Source organism: Anarrhichthys ocellatus, unplaced genomic scaffold, assembly GCF_004355925.1.
Source record: "Anarrhichthys ocellatus isolate YVR2014 unplaced genomic scaffold, GSC_Weel_1.0 scaffold74, whole genome shotgun sequence".
In the NCBI taxonomy this organism is placed as follows: Eukaryota; Metazoa; Chordata; class Actinopteri; order Perciformes; family Anarhichadidae; genus Anarrhichthys; species Anarrhichthys ocellatus.
This window is the reverse complement of record NW_022280104.1, coordinates 667,467-677,774: the sequence shown is the minus strand read 5'-3', so window position 1 is coordinate 677,774 and position 10,308 is coordinate 667,467. Positions and strand designations below refer to the sequence as shown.

General features: G+C 42.5%; 1 protein-coding gene across 2 annotated transcripts in view; it reads left to right on the top strand.

Moving 5' to 3' along the window:
* Positions 1-10,308, top strand: part of LOC116397864 (RNA-binding motif, single-stranded-interacting protein 3-like) — a 152,968-nt gene that overhangs the window by 3,622 nt on the left and 139,038 nt on the right. The window lies entirely within an intron of this gene.

Sequence of the window (10,308 nt, the reverse complement as noted above, 5' to 3'; positions counted from 1 at the left end):
CCAGAGCTGCATTGATTTCATCCACGCTTGTTGCCGTATTTCTTCAGATTCTGGCTGTGGCCCAGTTATACGACGTTCCCCACCTCAGTCCCACCTACAAAGGTACTAATTGGCTCAGCTACTTCTCCGACCGGAAAAATAGTCGTTCTTGAAAGGCCTTTGAATCTCTCCAACAAAATGTGAGAAGTAGTCGCTTATTCATAAGTCTGGAACCAGGCAAGCAAAAACACTAATGGTAGTGAGGACTGTTTATATATTCTCTTTCTAACAGGAAGCATACACACACACACACACACACACACACACACATGCTCAAAATTCAGTTTTTAACTGATGCACGTGCGAATGGTTTTGTCATTGTTTCATGTGCTCAGGCACACCGTGCACAGCGTGATCTAGTGTGCGTGTTGTTGTGGTGATTCAGCAGGAGTGTCAGGCCAGCATAGAGGAGGACGGAGAGACCTTGGTCATAGAGGGCTTCAGGTTTAAGAGTGCGGCCATCAGGGAGGACCTGAGGAGTCTGAGATCACCGGCTGGTAGAGGAGCAGGACACCAGGGCGACGCTTGAGCGATGGCTGCCTTAGTGGTTTGATCAAACAAAGTCAGCCAGGTCAAAGGACTGGCAGAGGTAACAATGGCGGACAGACGAGCCAACATATGACATGTTTTAAAATGATGGGAGAAAGGCCAACAACTGACATGTGTAGCTCTTTACAACAGAGAGACAAACACAGTATGACACCATGTTATATCGAGGACATAGACCATTTTAGAGGAGATAAGTGTTCCAATTGTTCCTAAATGTTAGCGTGAGACATTGTGAGTTATTTGTTCATTGTTGCTTGTTTGCAGATAAATCATCTTTGAGAACATACTCGTTTGACAGTTTTGAATTGCCCTAACTCAAAGTATGCATGTATCAGTGTTGCATGTATCGTAGTGCTATACTATATAGGAGAGAGTATTACAAGGTAAAGTTGGAAATGGCATTGTTTAGGATAATGGGGATGACTTTGCATTATTTATTTCACTGCTCTTGTGCAAGCCAGCATGGTACGTTTTTTGCAGTCTCAGCAGTGTGATCCATATGGAACAGTAGCTCACCAGCTCTTCATACTGTTATGTACTTATTTCATTTATTGCATTTATGGTGTGCGACGCGCACACACACACACACACACACACACCCCTTCAATGTCCGTATACATCAACACACCGTGTATGTTAGTTGGGGACGTAGCTTTCTGTTTGGTTACACAGAGCTGTTGGTCTATTCAGGGTCCTTCCTGTTTGGACCTGATTGTAGATCATCTTACTCCTTAAAAGCACCTCTAGTGCTCTGAATATAGCAACGTCTCACAGCCCACCATGCTTTTTAGTGCAGCTGGCTTGCAGAAAAACAGTATAATAAATACATACGACAGTGTTATACTTTGACATCTGAAGGTCGATAAGAAATCTTATAATTGAATAACCTGACGTCACAACCTTTTAAAGCTCATAAATACAGTTGACTGCATTGGAGGAGGATTATGACGGTATAGTCTCTCAGTCTTCAATATGTCACTCTTCCTCAGTCCACTATTTGGGAACTCTTCCTCATTGGTGGTGGTTAAACTGATATTAAAAACATGGATTAAAAACATTCATAAACAAGTGATACTGTGTGCATTACATCATAGCATCGATTCACAGTATTTGATGATACATGCCATATTTTAAATATTGTGGTACTGTTGTATCAACTCTAATGGGGGTACAAAAGATACCTGGTCAAATTAGTTGGTGAAATTGATTACTCTAAGCATTTTAAATTTGTTTTTACCATTTTTCTAATTTAAATTCTAGTGCAGTCTGCAGTAGAAATGACAATATAGCAAATGGCCATCTTATAAACGTTGACCTGATTGTGTCAAGAGAAGCCAAATGCAGTATCGGTGACAACAATGTACTCGTACTCGTCATGACTGTGTACATCCCTCTACTGTATATGTTAGGAAGATATTCTGTGCTGCCATAGCCTGCCATTGTAATCACAGAGTCAGCTTCGTTTTGTTAGCCTCACACACGAGTAGCGTACTAGAATCTCATGACCAAACTGTAAAATAAATCCCTTCAATGGTGAAACATGAAAACAAATCAGTCTTGTCTCTCCGTGTAACGCCCTGTGTAAAGTGAGTAGAGTGGGCCGTTTGCTGCTGAAATGAAGAAACGGGACCTGCCAGTAGATTAACAAGTGTCAGAGCATCAATGTAGCCAATTAACAAACTGCCAATTAGAATGTCTGCTGAACGATTAAACCCAGAAGTTTACCGAGCATTAACATACTAAACAGACCGACGTAATGTTATGCAGATAAGGTCATTATTATGCATGTGCTAGTTCAGAGCCTAAATTAAGTGCTTGTTTGGAGCACTCGGGATGTTTGCAAGCATCAGCTCTATGACAACATATTACAGAAATAATGGTCACTTGAAAAATTGAATTCGTTTGACATTTGGCTTCAAGCGATGGCAAATAAACAAAGTCAGCTTGAATCATATTTAGTAACCATCCAGAGCTATAGCATGCAAATCTCCTTAGATTTATAGGAATTGGTAAAAGGGCTTAATAATGATTTGTTTGGACTTATAAAATGCAGACACACACACACACTCACACTATGCACACAAACACTTGCATCATCATGCAATCAGGCCAAGTGGTAGAAAAAATGGTAGACAAGCATCCAGCAGATGCTGAATTAATAATGGCAGAAGTTTCAGATCGACTGTGTTGATTGTCAAGTTTTTGTCTGAAAGTGCCCCATGAATTATTGATGTCATAGCCCTTGTAATTAGATGTTGATGTGAAAAGACCGGAACAGGAAAACAAGAGCGCTTGCTGTTCTGTGGAAATGATTAATCAGTCGCCCGGGTCTTCATCACTTTTGACAATTTTAGGACTTTGACCCTCTTCAAACTGAGAGGGCTATGGCCACCTCTTCACAACAGATGGACACTGCTGTATTTGGGTGGTATCTTTTTGTTTATGATTGCACTTGTGATTTGTTTGGTTGATTTAAACATCTGCCGCCCATAAATCTGCATCGATAGAACCCGAGAGCAACAGCAGATGCACGCTCGTTTTCAACCAGAAGAGGATGCTGTTTCTTTGTTATTCGCTCAGTCCCTGCACCCGGGCATTAAGCACTCAAGTGATTTATAATGGATGACAATGAGACATTCAAAGGCATGTGAAACTCACTGTTGAGGAGGAGAGTGGCTGAAGGTTGGACTCTTTCTGAGTTGTCTTTTACCACCTTGTTAAACCTCGAGTTAGAATATTATGAAATTAGTAGGGAGTACACACATGCAGAATATACTCCCCGTTGTCTCGAGGCAAAGTAGAACGTATTCACCCACTATTAATCACCAGTGAGTCATGAGTGTATGGTGAGATCACAGTATACCCTCTATGATCCCTTCCTCTGCAATATAATACCCCATCAACTACAACGGCACTGCTGCAGTTAAAGTTAGGATCAGTGATGCCAGCAGCACGGCCATATATCACACCGCTGTCTCCGAGTTGTTTCACACTGCTGAACTAAACTGCACCAGCACAAATTACACCGGCAGCAGACATAACTCCAGTATTTCTCTCCCAGCGTCTCGGAAACACTGGGGATGTTTGACAGCCGTGGATTGCCGTGACGCGGCGGAGTCTTACCGCCTATCAATCGTGCGTCAAGCTGCACTGGGAGGAATGGTGTCATAAAGTTTTGTTGGCGCTTTTTTTTCCGAGTCTGGGCTTTTACAAACACACATGATGAGAAAAATGGCTGGAGCACACATTGTATCGCTCACTGTAGGATTTATGCTCTGTGTGAGGTGGTTAGCCTCGCAGCGCCATTTGCATGCAGAGTTCACAAGACCTCCATTGGTCCGAGCGTTCTTCGGCCCACGGGGCGTTTTCACATTGCGCTTCAAAAAACGGTTCTGAAGTAAAGTGCACTCGCCTGCTTACTGATTCATTACAGACCCTGAAACTGTGCATTTTAATCAAGAACCGGCCTTCTTCAGACGGCACAGAGGTCAGCCATATCCAAGGCCGCCTTGTATATGTGTTGGTACAGCGGAGGGCATCCCTGGAGACCGAATGAGCATAGCTGCAGCAGGGCATCCAAGGCCCTTCCTTTGTTTTTTGCTGAGCCAATTAGAGAGAGATAGCATCTGCTATGAAAGGAGAACAATGGCTTGTTCACTGCGTGTTCGAGTCCATGAGTACAAGTATATGTGTGTGTGTGTGAATACGCATGAAGTTTGTGTGCATGTCCGTAGGCTAGTTAGTATATATGCATGTGTGTGTGTGTGTGTGTGTGTGTGTGTTTGTTTGTTCTTGTAGCTACAGTATATGAGCATGTGGAGTATGTGTGTTGAATAGTAATGAGAGAGAGAGAGAGGAGTATTGAATACAGCAGAGGAGAGGACACAAGAAAACGACTGCCTACAAAGTATGACAGACAGCATATGGCTTCATCTGCTGTGATTCAGTTAAGCCCTACACACACACACACACACACACACACACACACATACACACACACACACAGCAAATCACCAGAGAGGCAAATATAAATTAGGAAGACTTCTTGCATTTATGCGCCGAGGCACATACAATGCTTGTAATTAAAAAGTCACCGCTGCTGAGTGACAGTCGCTCGTGCTCGGCTAGTTTGTTTCACTCTCTCCCAACTCCCGTGAAACTTTTTGACAGGAAGTGTGATGATTTCACAGTTGGCCATAACACTCCATCTCGCCAAAGGACCTGAAGGTCATCAACCCCTACCTGCTGCTGTCTCGAGCTGGGCAGAGTTTGATGATTCTTCTTTTCTAGCTATAGGAGTGAAAAGAGAGAGGTGTGAGGGTGTGTGTGTGTCTCTGTTTGTTTGTGTGTGTGTGTGTGTGTGTGTGTACGTGTTTAGTAGAGCTAGCTAGCACCCCTGGCTCGGCCAGCCGGCTCCACCATATGGCCTCATTTATCATGTATCTCACTATTCATTAGGACTGCCCTTGCTGGCTGCAGACACACTGCTGGGGGTCCTCACCTCAGAAAGGCTCTGGACGACTGACTGCAGTCCACTGTAATTTTGGGAGTGAATGCATCACAATTATATGTGGCCGACAAACACCGTGAACCAAAAAGTTATTTTGCTCCACAGGAGGCCCCGCTTTGGTGATTAAAATGAAGTTATACATAATAATAATAATAATAATACAATAGTTTATTGCCCAAACATGTGATTCGTGTTTTAGAGCTCTGGAAGGATGCAAAGATCAATTGTCCCCTGAGAGTCCCCTACAGTGTGCAATTCTTCCGCACTGTGTGACATGTTTTTGTGACTAATCAAACATAATAACGGCTCATCGGTATTGTCTGACCCATTGCTTGACTGCTCTCGCTGAATGCAATAGGTTTGGAAAAAATGCTGTTTCTTCATTGCTTTTGCAAAGCTGCTGGTTTGCAGTTATTTGGAGGAATCAGTAGCTAATCATGTGCTTATGTCTTTTCACCTATTGGACTTTCTATTACATACGTCGCCACGTCTTCTCATCTTCTCATCTTGCTTTGGGACGTTTTGTTTGAACAAAAGTCTGTTTCAACGGTATTTATACATATAGATCAACAAGGAGTCAAAAATCTTAATTTACGGCAGACATGACGATGAATGATCAACAATGATTGCATGACAGACATATTTGAATGCCCCTATTTCCAAGTTCCCCTTTGTGAGCAACCCATCAACAGCTTCTCTAGTTTGAAAAATAACATTTCATTTTGCATAAAAAGGAGAAGAAATTTACATTTTAGACATGATGTATCAATGGATGGTTTCCTGCATCAACTACAAATAGTGCTCCGATTAACATATCAGTGTTGTTCCCTGAGCGAACTGTGGCAGTGCAAAAATAATTACCTGAGCGGGGGATGTTTTGATCTGCTCTCAGCGCAGTGTGTCAGACTATTTACACGATACTGTATCATCTTTGACTTTCTGATCTTGGTTGTGTTCATTTGCTAGAATTAGTAATTCTGTGCCCCCTGTTTAAAGACAGATGTAAAATAACGCTGACAGTAAATCCCACGGTGTTTACCAGGGGTAGGCAACCTAAGGCGGTAGCCAATGGCACACTAGCAATAAGTGTGCAAGACAGTTTCTTATGAAATGTTGAGGTGCTCTCATCTGCATGCCAAATTACCTCTTGCGCAGTCTAACAGATTCATGGTAGGTTGATTGATTCCCCCCCTAATCCACGAAGACCCGCAATCCGTATCAAAAAGTTTGCCGACCCCTGGTCTTTACCCGAAAACACTCACCATAGCAATAAATGATGCAGAATTTTCCTTGATCGGTTGCGTGTGGAGTCTGGCGAGGAGCTAGTAGCACTGTTTGAGCGGTGCAAAGTCATTTCTTTGTTTGTATTTTTTTACTTCTCACTAAAAATCAACACATTTCAGGGTTGATAAGTTCATATGTCCAATCAAATAGCTATTTCTATTTCCCTTTCATGTCTGTAACCTTAAGATAACCATGTGCTTTTAAAAAATGCAGATGTGCAGAGTTTTGTGTCTCTATGTGAATATATACCTGAAAAAAACAGGTGGGGAGCTTAAACCTAACACTAATCTGATTTCTACATTTTGGGCATCCATTCGGTGACATCCTGGCCTCAATAGCAACAAGTTTAAACTATCCTAGGCAGAAAAGTAGGCCTTGGGTGCATGGTAGTACAATTGTTCTTTCTGGTTTCATATGACAGAGGGAATTCTGGGGCAAAGGATTTCAAACACTTCGCTCAATGTGAGAAGTTGAAGGGATATGTGAGAAGTCTGGCGACTATACCGTACCGTGATATCATCATTCTTTCACAGATAATCGTACTATCAGCTGTGCAGGAATATCCGCAGCAATGGAGTCCAGACATTGCTGGTGGTGACGAAATAGAAGAGCATGAAGCTGAAGATCTAGATGGATGTGATCTGGAGCGGGATTTGTGATGAGCTCATTCGGCAGCTGGTTCTGATGAAAACAAGGGGAGGAGGGCTGGAGGGTGGGTTGCATCAATGACAGCTGAAAGCAGCATAGTGGGGATCGGATTTTAACCGCAAAAAGATGATTGGCTAATGAGGTAGTCGCAAAATCTGATTGCTTTAAGTGAATCAGCAACTTTAGAAGAAGGAAAGGAAACTATATATATCTATCTATATGCACTATATTTACCCTCTGCAATTTGATGTAATAGATTTCTGAGTGTGAATGTTCTTAATTAGTCCCCTGAAACTATTCCCACAGTGGAACAAAAGTAAGTCGCGTAATTGCAGGTCCCACAATTTGGGTAAGCTCATCATACTAGATGTGAGATCTCCAATTCGGTTACACACACAGATTTGAACATTCAATGCCAGACTTGTAGCATACTGGTGTTGATCAGCGAGGTCATCTTCTTCAGGTACTAAGCTTGGGACTCATCCTGTATCAGCAGGACTGTTCCACTTACTGCAGCTTTGTGCCGGGACTGTGAGGCCAGCTGTTGTTCCGGTGCGTCCCTGTTAAGCATCGAAAAACATTAAACGGCAAGCGTGACTCAACTGCCCAGAGAAAATCACAGACTGTTGTTGTGCCTGTCATTGTTATCTCAGGAAGAAGTCTTTGCATTCCTCTCCCACTCCGTGTGGCACACTTGATTTTCCTCTCATCCTGCCTGTCCGTCTTCCTCTGTCTCTTCTTGACGGTTTGACAGTGTGACAGAGAGGAAGAGACGTCTTCAGTCATGTGTGTGTGTGTGTGTGTATGTGTGTGTCGGGGGGGTGTCAGCAGGAGTGAGATGTCTGTCTTGGCACCACTGATTGCTCTGCGTGTGGGTGGGTGTGTCCGTGCTTGTGTGAATTTGATGCTTGCGTGTGGATATACTTTCGGTGTGCTGAATATTGAATATGTTTCGGCGCATACCGCTGTGTTACTCTTGTGTGCGTCTTTGTTGATTTGTTTTAATTTGATTGTATATATCGCAGTATTGAAAGCGTCGAAGCATGAAGCGCTCGTTGTTTTCGCGGGTTATAATGACGTAGATTAAAAAGACATTTGGAAAGCAGAGGTTTGTTCTGAGTGAAGCACTTTAATGAACAATGTCTCTGCGACATTGTGGTTGTTGAAGACATTCAGGAGGCAAAATCCCTCTTAAGAGACTTCACTGACCGCAAGTGAGACCTTGTTTTTCTAGGTTGTCTAAGAGACAACATTGATGCAGATTTAGATTAGGACAAAGCACCTGATACACAAATACTTGTCTGATATACATACATATTTACTAGCTTGCAGGAACATTGAGCTAGTACTATAGGGTACAGAGGAGCAATGTTGTGAGCTAAAGGCCTTACTTGAGAGCATTTCAACGCAGCTTGTTATTCCTAAATGCTCTATAACACTAGCTGCCCACTGTGCAGTTACTTCATTTAGTGATTTTACCCTTTGCCAATATCAATTACTGAAAAATAAGCAGCGTGGTTTGTCAGTTTGTAAAATCACATTGCTGTGGATTGTAGTGTAGATATCTCAGGCTAGAGCCTTATTAAATAGACTAAATCATACTAGAATCTAGTCTGTTGATGTAAAAGTCTCACTTTTTACTGCTCACATAAACTATTCCAGTTTCATTCTCCTTCCAGCTGTCAGACAGACAGTAGATGGGCTGATGTGGACAGATAGTAATTATCCAGAGTATATAAGTCTGTTGTGCTTTTCCTGTTTGTTTGCGTGCGTACCCTTGTGTATTCAGTGAAAAAGACTAACGCCCTGAAGGTCTTTTGATGTCCTCACCATCGTTTTAAATCTTCTTTATGTGATGCAATCAGCGACACTGGAAATCACCTCTCAGCAAATGCAAATGTATCTCAATGCAGTTGGCTCCAGTTATAACACAAATGAGTGGCTTATGACCTTCCTAGCCAACAGGAAATAGCTTCTGGAGTCACAACAGCGGGCTGACTTGCCATTAACACGGCAGCACAAAGCAGCTACAGTCTTTTCTGTTTTCTTTAAGAAGGATTCGACAGGAGAAACATCGTCGTAGCAGAGCGAAGCAGCTGTAGAGCTCTATTGCTGTAACTCTAATAGCAGCGTTCATTACCCTCTCCTCATTTTTTTGTATTAAGGTCATTATATTTTATTTGTAAGAACTGCTGCACAGTGCAATGTTCATGCTCAGCTATTCCACCACCGGCTTCAGAGGAGATGGGTTTCAAAAATTAACTTTAATTTAATTTGTGGACTGGCTTCTATGCAGCAAGAAAGTGCAACAAAGCAACACTTGTTAGGATCAGACTCCTTATTTATATTGTTAATGAAGACGTGCATTTGACCGAACAGTCATGCAGCTTTCATGGGGCAATAAAAAAAAGTGTATAGGCCAGAGTAACTGAAATGCTATTAAGTGAATATATTTGCTGAGGAATTGCAGATTTTTTTAGTGCAAAGACGCTGGACATATTTCAGAGTGCTGTACTTTCCGCTCCGGTGTAATAGCCCTCCTAATTCAGTTCAAGTGGTGCCTGTACAACGAAGCCGCTTGCAGAGAGGCATGCCAGGGCATATGAAACCAGCGGAATGAGAGGATGTACGGACGCAGATAAGGATGAGAGTGAAACCATGACCATGGTGTGGTATTAATGACAGACATGATCACATGTAACCTTTGACGACCAAAGAGGCCCTTATTACTGCGGGGAGGGAAACCCCTATGAGGGGGGTATCCGCCTTCTGAAAATGATTAACTAATCAAATTTTATGTGTGAGGGAGTTTTTTTTCCAAACGCTGTGGAATTTCCCCTGATCCTCGTATTCCTATCAGTGGAATTACCCTTCAGGACACCTGATGCTTCACAACACGTCTAACACACATACACACACACACACACAGACACCTACGCGTGCACACACAGGCCAAGTCTCGTCAAAGTGACAGAGAATTATTTGTCTGCTCGTGTCTCTTTGGTCCAAGCCTTGGTGTTGGGTTCACCGACGTGCCCTCGTATGTTATACCAATATGACATATCATAAGACATATCACACTAATATGGAGCAATATAAAAAGGAGAACCTGCTGTCAGTCTAGCTGCTTTAAACCCATCTTATTAGAGGATGTCCTGTCTCTTTTGTGTGAGAGATCGTACAGGAGCAGAAAAAAAACGTAATTCCTACATGCAGTTTTATACCTGAATTGATATCTCACAGTGTAATAAATAAATGCCACATTTATCCACCCAAAA